The sequence below is a fragment of the Rhynchophorus ferrugineus genome, unplaced genomic scaffold (assembly GCF_030347505.1).
Source record: "Rhynchophorus ferrugineus isolate W39M unplaced genomic scaffold, kcgeb_rfMv2 rfM3, whole genome shotgun sequence".
Taxonomy (NCBI): Eukaryota; Metazoa; Arthropoda; class Insecta; order Coleoptera; family Curculionidae; genus Rhynchophorus; species Rhynchophorus ferrugineus.
Genome location: NW_027472582.1, coordinates 47,269,152 through 47,286,047, shown reverse-complemented (window position 1 = coordinate 47,286,047; position 16,896 = coordinate 47,269,152). Strand labels below are relative to the sequence as shown.

The window sequence follows — 16,896 nt, the reverse complement described above, 5'->3', positions numbered from 1 at the left end:
CGACATGGTATTTTGTTTTGGTACACTTTACTTAAGTAGAGTTATATAGTATATTTTAATCTGTTAAATGCTAAAATATTTTCAAAATTCAAAGTTCGACATTAAATAAGGCTTATCTGTTTATTGTGATTGTTTTCTTTAGGATAATTGTCTATGGAAGATCTAATTATTTTCGTTTTATTACTATTAAGCATAATCGATGTTTTTCTATAAGATATATTAGTTACTAAAAGCTAGAAAAAAACAATTGTCTGGAAGTGACACAAACGGGATTATGTATGTATATATATGTATGTATATATATATATATAAATATTTATATATATATATATATATATATATATATATATATATATATCGATAGTGGATGTATATATGTTATGACTATTTCAAAGTGAATTGATGGAACCCGACAAAATGAGCCATAATGATTAATAAAAACCTTTTGACTCCACTAGAGGTTTTTCTCTTTCTTAGGTAATATGAATTTACATATTTTTAATATTAGTTCCTATTTATTTCATTTAATAAAACTAATTTTTAGTGCCATATCCGTGCTAAAAAAATTTAATGACCTTTGTATAATTTGCAACAATCATTATAATTGAAAATATCAAATATATTTAACCATCATTCAAATCTCGTATTTTAGCAACTCCTAAACATCTTTTAAAAGATTTCATTCAATTGAAATTTCTTATTAATTGTTTTAATAGTAATTTTGTTAATTCTAACGTAAGATATTTAAATACATATAATTTCTTTTTGATATTTAATTAAATAAACTCATTAGTCAATAAAGTCAATATAATATTATACATATAAAGAGATTTTAACACAGTTATTAATAGTTCAAATTTACCCACAATTTTATATATACGTATTAATAGTTCCATGATAATTTTCTATCCGTTCATTGTACACATATGTATTAGATTTTATTTATCTGCGACATATCTATTTTAAAAGAACCCAAGAGCTTTATTTAAAAAAAAAATATAATAACTGGAATAAAATAGGACTATAAACGGTACTGTATTTGGAGTTAAAATGGATATATTAATTAATTAATCCTTAATTATTGATCCCTATTGGGAATCGAACATTAAAAATGAAAAAGTATTTGTTTAGGTCCTTAAGGGTCCTTTCCAGAACCGATAGGTTTTATTTCCCTTTCCGACTCACACGTTACGATACGGTGTATTTCTTAATTCCCTTTCGTTTTTATTAGCTGTGCTTCGACTCCTATCTTCCGTTTTTCTATCAACCCGTATTATAAACCAGTGTATTCTTACTTACTTACTTTTAGCCACTTACTTTTAGTTCTTAAATCTTGTCTTATCAGCTAGCTCTCAATTATGATAATCTATTATAACTCTCAAACCCAAGTCTTTAGGGAATTATGGAACGGGTCTAATTATGTTATTTTTTCTCAATTTCTACCAGTAATACGAGGGTTATATTTACATTTTAAACCTTGGCAATATTAACTACTGTTAGTGTCCCTCTAACATTTCCATGTGTAAGTTTGACCTTTACAACCATAACCTTCTTTAGAACCTTTCATCATTTAACCACAACTTGTGCTATTTACAGTAACGAAGAATTTGATTTTTGACGTGTATTTTCAAGGCATAATGCATCATCAACTTATTTCGGCTTTCGGAGATGAAGCCCCATCCTTGGCCACTGTGAAGCCTTGGTGTAAAAAATTTAATCGTAGCCTCAGTTGCGAGAAGTGTGCTTACAAAAAGAAATGATCAATAAATACAATTGCGGTGAATTAAAGGTTGTGTATAATATCTACACAGGTGACGAATCAAATGTATTCGTTTGAATCTCAAACAAAATAACTGTCCACTCTATCGGTCTTTTCAGATTAGCCAAATCGGACAAAAGTGATTCGGAACGGGGAAGAGATTCCCAAAAACAAACACAATGCACAGTGTTATTAGAGCAACGTAGAACAGTCAATTCTGAATAGTACACAACCATTTATTTACCTGAAGCGATTCGTGAAATACGGAAGAAGAATCGACAAAAAAGGACCATTGAAAACTCTCACATATCGGTTGAAATTACCACCTATTGACTGTCCATATTGAATTTAACACTAAATTACTTTTTTTATTTCAGTATATCAAGAATAAATTTCATAGCCAGCGTTTTCGGAACCTGATAATCAAAAAACAATTTTTGGAACTACCTCAATCGGAGTTATGAATATTGAATGAAGAATTGATTCGATTGAAAAACAATTTCGTTGATAAATTACTGTCCTTTTATTCATTATTTTCTTTTTGCTATGAGATCAAAATATAAATAGAAACCATTGTGCATATCGGTTACATTATACGATATCTATTAGCAATTTGACGAAATCTGAATTTAATCTGTTGTTTTTGTATATTAGAGTAAATTTAAATTATTTAATAGTATTTTTTAAATTTTCTGCTAATAACAACCGATGGAACCGATGAAAAAATATGTTACAACTGAAACCAACGGCATCAAAATTGGTAAAATGATTCTGAGGAAATTATACGGATTATATTTAGAATTGATTCAACCAAACACGTAGTTCAATGTGTTCAGCATCCAAAGAGAAACTGAAAATTCTCAAAGCACCCCTAGTCAAGAAATCCTAAACGATAAGCATAGAAAAAGATAAGAAGCAATTTAGGACTTTAGGAACACCTCTCCATAGTTTCTATGATACTAAATTTTCAAGACACATTGCAGTAGTATTATTATAAAAGGCAATCAGGTGGACGAAAGTACAATCAATACTAAAAAAAGTCTTTGCGAAAGTTGCCTTTACTAGGTAACAACCACGACAAATTATTTGGTCATTGTTGTCTTCTACAGTAGATGTACTGTAATTTGACCAAAGTCGAATTCGCTTACTCTGTGTATAAGTGACGGTGAGATGAGTTAAATATTTATGATGTAAACTTTTGTTTATAATAACATTCAATCGTCAGTATCTGTTATATGACGGCTGATATTAACAAGTTGCTTCCTATTTCTCTTGTGATAAATATTTATTACCAACGAAAAAGTATTCGTTCATAGTTACATATATAAAGTTTTATGAAGATCTTCAAAAGCATTCGGATAAGCTTACTGGTATTTAACATTTGATGACATGAAGCTACTTTTCATGTTATGTAATTTATTCTGCTTTACTAATTGTTTTTTTCTTAGTTGTATCGCACCCAAATCTAAATGGCGTTAGAGCTCTCTTTAGCCAGGACTCTGACAGCTTTATCTAATATTTATTTTTAGCTTTATAAGTAATGTGGCTCACCTTTACTTGGCGGATCGAAAACTGACTTTATCTACAGCTATCGATAGCGAACCCATCTAAAAGAAGCCGTGTTCTACTTACCTGCCATAACTTTATATAACACTTTACTTGTATTCATGGTCCTATCTTAACACAATTTTATTTATGCATTGGTGGATATCCTATGTATGGTCATTAATATTACATCTATTTAATTGTTAACTAAACACAAAAAATCCTACGAATGAACAACCAATGAATTAGATACAACCATCATCTACAGTTCTGTTAAACTTTTTTGTCTTGTGTATTAATGACCCCATGTAATTGTGCATAGGAATTTTAGTATGAATTAAATACTAGTGGGTATTCTCGGTCATTTTTTAAAAATAAATTTGAAAGTCTCTTTTTAACTAACGTGGTTTATCTGGACTGGGCCTACTGTTTAACGTGGGCTCCAAACCACAATCCTCGACATTAAGCCTACCGACTGGCTAATGACCAACTTAATCTTACATACACTGGTCACTGGCGTGATTGGGATGGTTACTCCTTGTCGGATTATCCACCGTTGCCTATAAAGACATTTACAATAACAATCACAAACATAAAGTATATCTATCCCGCAGCAGGATTCGAACCCGCTACTATCGCAATAGAAGGAGAACCGTCCTGTCGCCTTGTCCACTGCGTCAACCAAGCCGACTGGTCAGCTTTTAAATTTTTAGAATTTATTGTGAAAAAATGTTCAAATATATTAATTCACCAAATTTAATTATTCATCAAAATGGTGTTGAAAAACCAAAACAAATTCCAGTACCAGTGGACATTAAATGGTTCTATGTCTAGTGTCATAAACTTGCCATTCTAGATGCAACCGTGTATCCTTCAATAGTCTTGCACCATGTATCTGAGCGTTGTCACGCATTATTGCTAGTTTTTTTCCAACAATACATCATTCAATTAATTTGAATTGCCTTAGTGAACATATACATAACAATTTGATTCGGTTTTAACTCGCACGCTTTGCTTATCCCATCATATGCACAGAACAATTTTATGGCGATGAACATACCGCTTAAGTTTTGATGTGGCTAAACTTTTGCACTTGCGGTCATCGTCCTGGATGCACTTTTGACACAATGTACTACAGAAAACTGCTATTGGAAAGCAATAAAACTGCAATATTGAAAAGGTCAATGGTGTTTTGAGTTAATTCATAGGGTAACCATTTTCTCTCTTTTTGGCATTCAGCACGTGTTAAGCAACTGTTCAAAAGGTCTTATGTTGGGTTTTAAGTTGAATTTCCTTCCAATGCAATTTAATTTCTTTTTTCGTCAGTCTTTAATAACTTTCACATCAAAATCACAACTTTTAAACCGTTGGAACTAACATATTTAGAACTGGAATATAATGGAGTATTATCAGCTTCGACAACAGATTTCTTTAAATCAAACAACAAAAATAAGGAGTAATCAGTTGAGCATTCAATGACTAGCATCTGTATATACTAAGTAACTCAATAACACAACTATTTTATGTCGAGAATTGTCAATATTATAGAATTTAACAGTTAGGTTATTTTTAGTAAGGAGTTTGTCTTTCTTTCTTTAGAATGATAGTTTATGCGTTTACAAAACTCATTCTCAATAATTATTGGGATATATATAATTACTTCAAATTACATTATTATCGCTATTCTCATCACTAATATCTATACGTTAATTTGATGTATGATCTATTTACTTTTAATTAACTAATACATTTCATTAAACTAATATTTTCATTAAAAAAATAACAATATGTTAGTGTTAATTACATGAAAATAAAAAATATGTAATTAGTATATTTTGATCAAATATTCGATATGATTTTCATTGTCCTGTTGTTATCTATAACATGTATCTGCTTTATAAATTTTCTCTAATATATTAATAATATTCATATTCCTATACTATAATGAACTTATCGTATATAGTAGTTGTATACGACATTATCGTTAAATATAGGCAATTTGAGATTTGGCTGAATAATTAAAACAAACAGGTAAATGTTTAAGGTCATCAATCATAAATATGTCACAAATAGTTGTTTAGTCATGACGCCAAGTAGATGATGCTGCTTGAAAAATAATGAGTTAAAAATAAATCTTTTGGCAATCTGTAAAATTTAAGGTTAAAACTGAACAAAGGAAACGGCATAGTGGCATATATTGGATTTTGACATTTACATTGTCGCAATTCGACTTGAATCCACGACAAATTAAAATATATTATTCATTATCGAATGTCTACTTATGACAAGATGTAGTGAGAGATGGATTACATATTATATAAAATGAGAATGAATAATAACGCTTCCAATTTTAATAGATGGGAATAAAATGAATATTACAGTAGAGACAAAATTACATGAGTGAGGTTTAATTGATCGAAATCTGTTTTATAACAATTTTTTGTTTATTGATTTAAAATTCAAAATGAATATTTAATTTATAATTAGAAAATATTGTTATTCATTGTTGAGACTGTTGCCGATATGAGTCAGTTTTTTAACTCCAAGAAAGTCCTTGGGGCTTACGATTCAGGTCTGGGAATGAAAACTAGATTATGCAATAATGTAAAGTTGGATACGAAAAATACGATTTGAAACATTTCAGTCATGTCAGTAACGAGACTGGGTAATGTCAGATGTCTTCTGAAATTCTGCTTATTTTGATTATTCGCCAGTATTCAGGTTTTGCGAATTAGCCTTATGTTTATTTCTTGCAGAATATTGGCCGAGGTCAGACGTCTGGAGCTATAATTACAAAAAATAATAGTTAATGTGATTAAAGTTAGTATGCATGTATTCTGGACGTTTGTTTGGGACTAGTTTATTTGAAACGGTATTATTCCATTCAGGTTCTAATAATCTTACATTTTAAACTTGATAAAGCAAATTAATAAAAATAGATGTTAAAACAAATTAATGCAAAACAATTAAGCTGAATATTTCACACCGTTGAATTGCTTGAATAATATATCTCTTAACAATAAGTCTTTTGGTAGTATCTAAACTCGGTTTTTCTTCCCCCTCAATTCCTCCTCAGTGGCTTTCAATACTACTTAAAAACTTGATTATATTGTTTGTTCATTTTCTGTAACTATTTAATTTATAACATGTCAGTATGAGAACGTGTTACTTCATTTAGTTAAAAATAAATATTATTGTACATTCTAAAATCAGTATTAAAACTGTAGATGATGTGTATATGTATATCTTTTAGATTCTGGACTACCGTGTGTAGTAAATTATTTTATACATGGTATTATAGTTATAAAGTAATAAATATATTCTAGTGTATGTTTTATGGTTTGGTTTGATTTCTTAGCCAATTTCCCATTTTGTCATTTTTTATTTCTTGATTTTAAACTGAGTCCTGGCACCTTTTAATATTTTTTATAATATTAACCTTGGTCTTGTTCTGTATCTTTGTCTATATTATCAAGATCGCCTTTCTCACTTTTCTTCAGACACCCTTTGAATGTAAGTGTACGATCTTGTCCTATATCGTTGCAAAGTTATTCTTTATTTGTACTTTTTACCTTTGTACGTTTCTTCTTTACACTTTATTTCTTAGTTTCAAGTTTCTTTTGAAGACTTGATTCTATCGATGTTGCTATTGAGATTATTATGAGCTTTGTACTTCAAAGACGTTGGAGGTGCAAATATACTCACTCTTTGCTTTCCCATAGCAGCTTAGTGATTGAAAATTGATGAGTTCTGGTGATTAAGTTGGCCAAAAAAAGATGTTTGATGATATTCTGATGCTCCTGACCAAGGTTTAAACCTTGGCTATATGTATAGGCGCATTATCGTCTTTGAATATGAAAGAGTTTGGCAGTAATATGCTACTTATGGTATTGTCCATACATAAACCCAGTCGTTTATAGGAAACCATATAAACGATGATTCATAGGACCGTATCACATTCGTCTAGGCAGTCCCACATAACCTGGTCTAACTTGTCATTCCAGGACATGTCTCCGTGACCAGGTACGCATTATGCATTCCACTGTCTGGGTTTAGGTCAGAATTAAAAAAATCACATTCTTCTAATCATCAAATATACAGAGTTTATGATCATTAAACTTTACTTCTTATTTCACAACTTATGTTATGTATTTTGTTCATTATTATTTTTATGGCAGAGCTAACTATTTGTACCCAAAATATGTTATTGGATGTGTTGTTTTGTCGATTTGTCTCGATCTATAATTTAAGAATCAGAGCTATTTAATATAGATAGTATTACAAATTGTATCAACCCTGCTTTTAATAAATAATAAATGTTTACTTAACGGAATTTAACTAAGATCAGTTAATGTTAACTTAAATAATAAACCGAACAAGCTCTGGAACACGAATATAAAAGTTTTTTGTTAGCGAACCGTTGGATAAAGATCTAACTTAAATATGGATACAAACTACAATAGCATTAAATGTCAGTGGAAAAGGTTAAGGTCTAAGAGGTACGGATATTATTCCGAGAATATGAAAGTCAATACCGTATAATCTCATAGATATAGTCAATTCAAAAAAGCAGTGACCTGAGTGTCAATATGTGTCTGTCTAAAGTTGTAAATTCGTTTTACAGCTAGGCAATATCATCCTTGTCATTTTATCCTATTTAAAACGAGATAGAATGCTGGTAGAGAAGTTCGAACATGTAAAGGAAAGAGCCTGCAGAAGGTGTCCGTTTACCAAACGTCTGAAAATTCTTCAAAATATTATAATTACCGGTTATAAACCGGCAAACGTTGTTTTAACCCTCTGTTTTAATAAATTTGAAATCGCCGCGGTTTTTATTGAAAATATGTTTTTGCGCCTTGCAGCTGCACTCTATATTGGTACGGACGCGGTTACTAAAATATCTCAAAAGTAGAAAACAATAAACAAACTTCAATTCGCCAAAAAGAAACCGTGTTTAGGCGAAACAGGTGACGAATCAAGATCAGTTTGGCGTTTCAGAGATCAAATATACAAAATGTATAGAACAGTACGTAATTTTTTCAATCGAAACCTAATTTAATACAATTATTTCAGAGAAAATTGTTAGTCTAGAAAGTATCTATAATAATCCAAAAGATATACAGTTATTTGAGATATGTAGAACATCCGTTCATACATTGTTGGATAATATAAGATTTAAGTGTTGTCAAGATAATCCAGGAAGGGATTTAATGGAACTTCCAGAGTTTGCTTTTGAAAGAATATAATTTTTAAAAACATATAACAAAATCAAGGAAGAAATATATTAATTTATATATATAAATGAGACATGAAAATTTCAGAATGGTACATTGGGTTGCTCATTGCAAGATGATAATAAATATAGTGTAAAGGCAACAAAAGTTGATGGAAAAAGGTAAATGTTGCAATAACTATCGATTAGGTTTTGTTAGTCATAACATTTATTTATCGCATACATATAGTTCTTCATGCTGTAAACAGGAATGGTTTGATATCTGGTGCAGAATTAGTGTTTCTCTAAGTCCAAGGGTGACTACCATGAAGAAATGAACGATAACTTGTCTTTGCAGTAGTTTAAAATCAGCTTTTAAAGTACATGTACAATGCACCATATCTACCACATATATATTACGCTGGTGGGGAAAATCCTAACAAGTGCACCAACAAAGGCTGAAATTAAGGAATAAAATTAAGGACTAAGTACATAAAATAAGTTTCGAGGAAACCATGTTAAAGAATGAACTATTTCAAATTGCTACTTGGTAAATATAAATGAAATATTTAATTGCATTTTATGTAATTTACTTTTTTAGAAATATGTCTGAGAAAACACACATAGTACTTTAGATTACTGATTGGAATGACCACAGAGTATTACATGTTCCTTCCTATCACTGTATTTTTAATTCAATTGAGTGGATACGGGGTATTTTAAAGAATTATTACAATAGATATTCAGGTCGAGGAGGATATTCAAACCAGAACTGTCTGGATTTATGGAAAGAGGCATTGTTGAAAATAGCACCTTCGGTTTGTGTGAGCTCGATCAAACACATTGAAGAAGAAACTGGCAAATGGTAGAATCTTGAGCAAATTTTTGATAGATTGGAAATAAGCAGCTTAGTTATTCAGTTTATTAGTGTGTTAAACCTTATGAATGTTGGTTTCTGATTCAATGCTGACCATTACCAAGAAAAGGTGATGAAAGAGGAAACCAGTAAAGGTCAGTATACAATTAATACACTTTAGTTGTAGGGAATTGTATTATAGAGTGTGGAAGCTTTATATATATATATATATATATATATATATATATATATATATATATATATATATATATATAGGATCGAAGGAAATAAATCTGAAAATAAAGCGTTATTATTAAAACCTCCAAAATATCAGCTACATACCGTGATTTGTCTGCAATGGACCCCATAAATAAGTCTACATCATATATATCGACGTCGACTTAACAATCTATATACTGTTTAATATCAGGGAGAGAAAACAATGTTGTAGTAAAATATAATTTATGTTTTCAATGAGACGAGTTTAAGTTTAAATTTATTAATTTAAACAATTAACCATATATAAGGAAAATTAATGAAATAAGAATATTTATAATATAAGAATAATATACGTAAAAGATTAATTAAAAGTTGTATTTCAAATTATAAATTGACACGGATGATGAAGAAGAATTTTGAAATGAGTATTCTAAGCATTGCGTTAACGCCGATTCCGTCCTTTGACCCAACTGCTTATTGAACAACGTTACTAGTGAAAAATTTCTACCATTCTGTTGACGAGAATCGCCCATTTTTTTGAGATGTTATTGACTGGTTGACTTGCACTTAAATTATTATTGATTTAATGGACACATTATATATTATTCCTGAAACTTCCTCCTCGGGGTCTTGGTGGTGGGTGAGAAGGCTGTTTAAAGAAACCCCTTCAGATTCAGATTTCGGATTTTCAAAGATGGAAATATTCTTTTATGACCTTATCATTTGGATGAGATACATGTCTTGCAAATTATTAGAATAAATTATTTTAAAGCTTTATGGCTATAATCACAATAGAGAGCCTTTCATAAGATCTAACTTGTAACATGCCTACCATCCCCATTATGTGAAACATTCAACAAAGAGCCGAGTTGTACGTGGTTTTTGCTAGTCATTTGTTTTCGTTTCACTTTTCGGCGCTAGCCTTTTTTACTTGGACCTGGATTCACCAGATATGCGATACAATATGATACTTGCTTATTGCCCCAAGTAATTTTATCTATACCACTGGATAAAACCATTACTTTGTAACATTTTTTTCCTATTCACATTACACTTTTAATCAATTTCATGTGGTACTGGACTGTATAATTACAAGAACCTAAAGAATATTAGATTGCCTCAAAGTATTGTATATTCATGTTTTTAATTAATTGTTTGCTAAAAAACTGCTGAACATGCGTGTTTGTTACATCAGCGAAACCCAAAAAAGATGGCGGATTATTTTAAAGCAGATATTTTTACATTTAGACACAGATTGATTAAAAATCAATATGTTGATACCTGCAAGTCCCATTTTCGATAATTTTATGTGCAGCCAATGAAATGCCTCTCTTGAACGTGAGAAAGAAATTAAACGTTTTACGATGGCGACTGGCAAAAAATACGAACGAATTCTCTAAACGAGAGAATACCGTGCAAAAACGAACGAAGGTCGTAATAATAAAAAAACACATCGAAAAGTCGGAAAAGGAAAATATAAACCCGCCCATTTTCAAATAGGACCCTTAAGGACCTAAACAAATAATTTTTCGTTTTTAATGTGGAATGTTCAATTTCCAATACCCGATCAATAATCGAGGGTGAATTGATAAATAGATTTTCTTCATCTCCACGATATTTGCTGTTCCATTTCATTTTTGTTGGTGTTTAAGTAGTTTCAGGAATAGAAAACAGAATTTCTGAACCTGAATTAATTAAGAGCTCGTTCTCTTATAAAAATAACAATTTGGGAGTTGCTTCAGCATATATTAAATGTATTTACATGAGAATCAAACAATATTGCTCAGGTAATATTGTTTTAAGGATAATTAACAATTACAGCAACGTAAAGCGGCTTGTAAAACATAATGAAATGGAATAATCCCCATTTTGTTAAAAAAAACACCTATAACGCTATGTAATAGTCGCTATTGGTGGTCCTTCCTTTTCCAAGGTAGTCAATGAAAATTATTCGATGCACATCCCAAAATACAGACGCCGTAAACTTGCCAGCCGACTGTTGCGTTTTCCCACGCTTTGGAGCAGGTTCATCGTGTGCAGTCGACTCGGATGACTGTCGATTGGACTTCGCAGTGAATTGATGGAGTCATGTTTCATCCATTGTCACATATCGACGCAAAAACTCGGGTTTATTATGCTTGATCGTCTTCAAACACTGCTCTGAATCATCAACTCGTCGTTGTTTTTGGTCAAAAGTGAACTCGCGCAGCATCCACTTTGCACAGAGCTTTCTCATACCCAAATGTTCCTGAATGATATGATGTACAAATTCAGTGATATCTTTAGAGTATCTATCTCTTTAGTCCACTGCGTTACCGTCTTCGGTGCTCATTTCACCACGTCTAAACTTAGCATACCAATCCTTGATGGTTAATTTTTCTGGGACAGTGTCCGGAAACTCGGCGTCAAGCCAATTTTTTGCTTCAATTGTATTTTTTCCCTTCAAAAAGCAATATTTTATCAACATGCGAAATTAATTTTTATCCATTTTTTGCACAGTAACATAAGTTGCTTCACTCAAAATGCCATAATTCACAAACTAATGATCCAACAGCTCACAAATTTATACACGCATCTTTTGAGGGTTAGTTCTAACTAAAAAACGTTTGGAATTAATTTTAGTAGCGCCATCTAAGTGTCAGGCCGGGGACTTTTCAATTGATCTTTTAGTTCGAACTATTATAATAGTAATATGCATAATTTGCATTCTAAAAACCAGATAGTAACACTTTATTGGTTGATTTTTAACTAGCTTGATCAAGACTATTATGGCAGCATTCTCAGGTCATATTTAGTCATAAAATGATGCATTAAAACATTTTAAGGCTTAAGTTGCATTCGAATAAATCGTTCTCAGTTCAATCAGATAGTCAATCAATAACATATAAATTGCTTCTGGTTTAAGCAGCACACTCTTTGTAGTGTTTTAAATTATCTTTATCATATAGCTCGACTCACTAGGATCATCACTATGTTAATAAATTAAAATTAATGAATTCATATTCTACGACACTATTTTTAGGTGTTATAGTTCTAATATATTAATATCCAATATTGCATATTAAAAATACGTTCTATTTAAGAGATTAAGTCAAAGTTTCAGGAATTATTTTAAATATTATATTATAATTATATATTATATTATATTATATATAATATTATATTATAATAAATATTATATTTTAAATATTATATTATAATAATATTATATTATAAATAATTTTGGCCGCTGCTATTTGAAGAATAAATTAAATATTATATTATATTGACTAATGTATACATTCGGCCTCGCAAACTTACTCCTTTCACGAGATATAGTGTATATTAATTTACAGTAACATATTGAAATATAAAAATAACATTGCCAACATATGGTAATATTTGTAAATATTGTCAGTTTTGCTCTCAGTGTCTTGAGTTATATTAGCGAAATTTCGTATACATTCTTATTAATTTTAACTTAAGTTTTACTTATGTTTATTTGTTGTGTACTTGTTAAAACAAAATATCAGGTTTTTGAAGATGAACAGAAAATATCAGTAATATATATTTAGAAGACTAGATGTAAACATTGATTTGAAAAGGCGGATTGAGACAATGAGCAGCACGTCTCTTTCGAATATGACGTTGAAATAAATTATTCGTCACATGAACAAGTGATATTATTTGAGAAAACAAATACATTTCAGAATGAGGATGATCGTAATATTGAATTAACATTCAGGGTCATGATGGTCATTCAGTTAATACCTGATGCCGATTGAAAATGTTTTCAAACTCATGTTATGGTTGATGAATAGTAGCAAATTAAATTAACACACGCTGCCATCTACTTCGAGCAGATGGTGGAGGGAGAAATTGTGGCAAATTTTAAAACGTTTTTGCAAAATAATAACCAAATGCCCAGATGCTCAACATCATTAAAAATAATTTTGCAACACGATTTAAGACTTAGGAAGATATAATGTAGCAACTGTCAATTGTAATTGTTATGGCAGGCGAGCCATTTAAATTTCGAGATATCGGTATACTTCGTTGAGATAACAGTACATTTTTCAATGCCGCCAGATATTTAATCAATACATTGATGACAAATTACAATACATTAAGTTGAACTAAGCAAAGCTTTGTTCTAGTTCTAAACGTAGAATAGAACATATAGTGTCATATACAAGAATATATTCAAGACATCATGACTTTTGTGCATATATGCGATCGTCTAAACCTATGCATCATATTATATGCAATACAAACTGAGATGGGAATTAAAGTTTTGTTGTTGCAACATCAATTAATTTCCATTATATTGTGTGAACAAAAATTAAGTTATAACATACAAGTTTTATTTATAGTTTTATAATCATATATGGAGTTTGCTTATTATATTAATAATTAGAATATTACTAGTTTTAATAATTTCAATTAACTAATTTTTTAACAACTATTCGTTTTCAGGTTAGTGCTACTCGATCAAACTATCAATAGATTGAACGGTTGGATAGGCTAAAGTATAGTAAATACGACTTATAGGTAAGAATTTCTTTATAAGATTATATATAGTCTATTCAAAACAGCAGTGAACCCACGTGATCTGAACGAATTGATTAATTTATGACGTCAAAACGTTGTAATGTTGCCGTATCAACTTTGAGTCCGCAACAACAAAATTCTAATCTAAATAAAATAATGAAACAAAAATGTTATCTAATATAAGTTATTTTAAAATTATAATACATCTAATGCATATATTATCGGAGAATTTAAAACTACAATTAATTATACAGCCACAATAATGTATAGGTTAGAATTGTTTTATTATATTTACATTAAACTTTTTCCACACTAGTATGAGTAATATATACCTTTTACGTTTTGTTTTTTGGCCTTCGATGCAATGTTTCCTTGTAAAGTAATTTTAATATTACCGTATCTCTTCTTAGTTTGTTCTATTATACATCTTTCTTGATAAAACTAGATTTAATCGCTGGATTCTGGATCTGGAAATAACATACATGCTTATAAAGCTTTCATACTCTATAATACAATTTCCTACAGTTAAAGTATATTAATTATATACTGACCTTTAGTTCTTTGCTCTCTCATCATCCTGTCTTGATATCATCAATCAACATTCATAAAGTTTTATTCAATCACTGTCACTCTCAGAATCACTACTCAAGTGAATATCTATCAATCTATCAAAAGCATGCTCAGGATTCCACCATTTTTGACAATTTCTTCTTCAACGTGTCTGATCGAGCTCATACAAACCGAATATGTTATTGTCGACAATGCTTCTCTCCATAAATCCAATCAGTTTTGGTATGAATATCCTTCTAGACCTCACTGTCTATTGTAATAATTCTTTGCGATACCCCATTTTAACTCAATTGGTTTAAATATGCAGTGATAAGGAGGAAGACGTCCTAATTTGTGGTCATAACGTTCAGCAATAATGTCCATCTACCATGTATCTTTTCTCAGGCTTATTTCTAAAAAAGTAAATTAAATAAAATTCAAATAAAGATGCAGTATATATATATATATATATATATATATATATATATATATATATATATATATATTATATTATATTATATTTGAAATTTGTAATATTTTAATAGTAATGTGTGAAGAATCCATTAGACCCCCTTGGATGTTATCTTTACACCACTTGAAAAGTGTATGAGGGGATGTTCTACATCCCCGAAATAGTCGCATATCTTCCATATTTTTATGGATACTTTCGAGACTAACAATTTTCTCTGAAATAGTTGTATTAAAGTATGTTTTGAGTTAAAAAAAATTCTTACTCTTTTTATACATTTCGTATATTTTATCTCTGATACAGCTAACATCAAGCTGATCTTGATTCGTCACCAGTTTCGCATAAAGACGATTTCTTTCTGATTAATTTAAGGTTATACTGTTTTTTACTTTTTGAAATATTTTAGTGACCATGCCCATATTAATATTCAGTGCAGCTGCAACACCCCAAAAATATTTTTAATAAAAACCGCGGCGATTTGAAATTTATTAAAACAAAGCCTTAAACCTATATTTGCCGGTTTATAACCCGTAATTATAATATATTGAAGAATTCTGCAAACGGGACGACTTTTGAGGATCATTCGATTACACGTGCGAGCTTGATTGCGTGCGTCTGATTACAAAACGAATTTACAACTTTCGACAGGCACTTATTGATGACGTGAGTTCACTGCTGTTTTGACGAGACTGTATATACTTGACCGATGAATTTTCAATGCTTGGATAAGAAGTATTACATTCATAATACTTAATTTGACGGATTTAGTTTAAAGTTTCAATCCCATGATTTCTTAATCTTTTAGTTGACTAGACACTTCTTTGCCAACTATGCTGTTAATGTTATCGTCACCACCATTCCAAAGCCGGCGTTTGGCGATAATCTGTTTCTCAATCAATACACTTCTGTTATTGTTTAGCAGTATGATGGCATTTATATTACCGATTAAAACGTCTATTTCAAATATATTTCCGATATCACTCGATGACTTTCAGCACCACTATCCTTTATATCAAACAGAAAACGTTTTAGATCGATGTAGTGTTGGAATAATCTTGGACACTGAGAGAAATATATTGTGAATTTACTAAACTTATAATATTAAAATTAAATGCGGTACTAACCGAATATATTTCTAAAGATCTTCGTTATTATAAAAATCAAAATTATTAAGATTTATTATTAGCGTTTTTGTTGAGATTAACATCTAAATTCAAACCAACTCGATTCTATCTATCAGGAAGAAAAATTACTTTTTAATGATCCAATCCGAAATGTTTTTAGCCACTTTCGTACATCTTTATTATAAAATTGCAAAATCATCCCTCTTCTCATTATTTAAAAGAAATATCGATGTTACACCGGATAAAATTTCTATTAAAGCAATGGACGTGGTAATTTTCCCAGACTGACGTCAGTGTTGGCTTATGTGCCCCATTAACTCGTATTTCCCTTTTCGCTCTTGTTAGTTTCTTTTCTGAATTCTGATTTCGTTTTCGATTATAGGTTTGATTGTTATTTACTTATTTCTCCTGGATTATTCCCAATAGGCATATTTTGTATTTAAATATTATGTACATTGCAAATAATTGTTCTTTATACAAGCAATTTTCAAACCACGAATTGAAAGCCTGTATAACAATGACTAAGAACTGTTGCAAATAGAAAAGAATCACAGTATTCACTCTATAACAGTATATTAATACAACAGTGCTTGGACCTCTCCCTACATACATCTTCAGGATTTCTGAATATCT

At 30.3% G+C, this 16,896-nt stretch overlaps 1 protein-coding gene across 3 annotated transcripts in view; it reads left to right on the top strand.

Annotated features, from left to right (window-relative positions):
* LOC143194454 (neuroglobin) overlaps positions 1 to 16,896 on the top strand; it is a 232,479-nt gene that overhangs the window by 102,727 nt on the left and 112,856 nt on the right. For 2 of the 3 annotated variants that reach the window (XM_076401264.1, XM_076401263.1), the window contains exon 2: positions 14,047 to 14,121. The exons of the other annotated variant lie outside the window; for it this stretch is intronic. The gene's annotated coding sequence lies outside the window, so the exon portion shown is untranslated. The remainder of the gene's footprint in view (positions 1 to 14,046; positions 14,122 to 16,896) is intronic. 3 annotated transcript variants of the gene reach the window in all.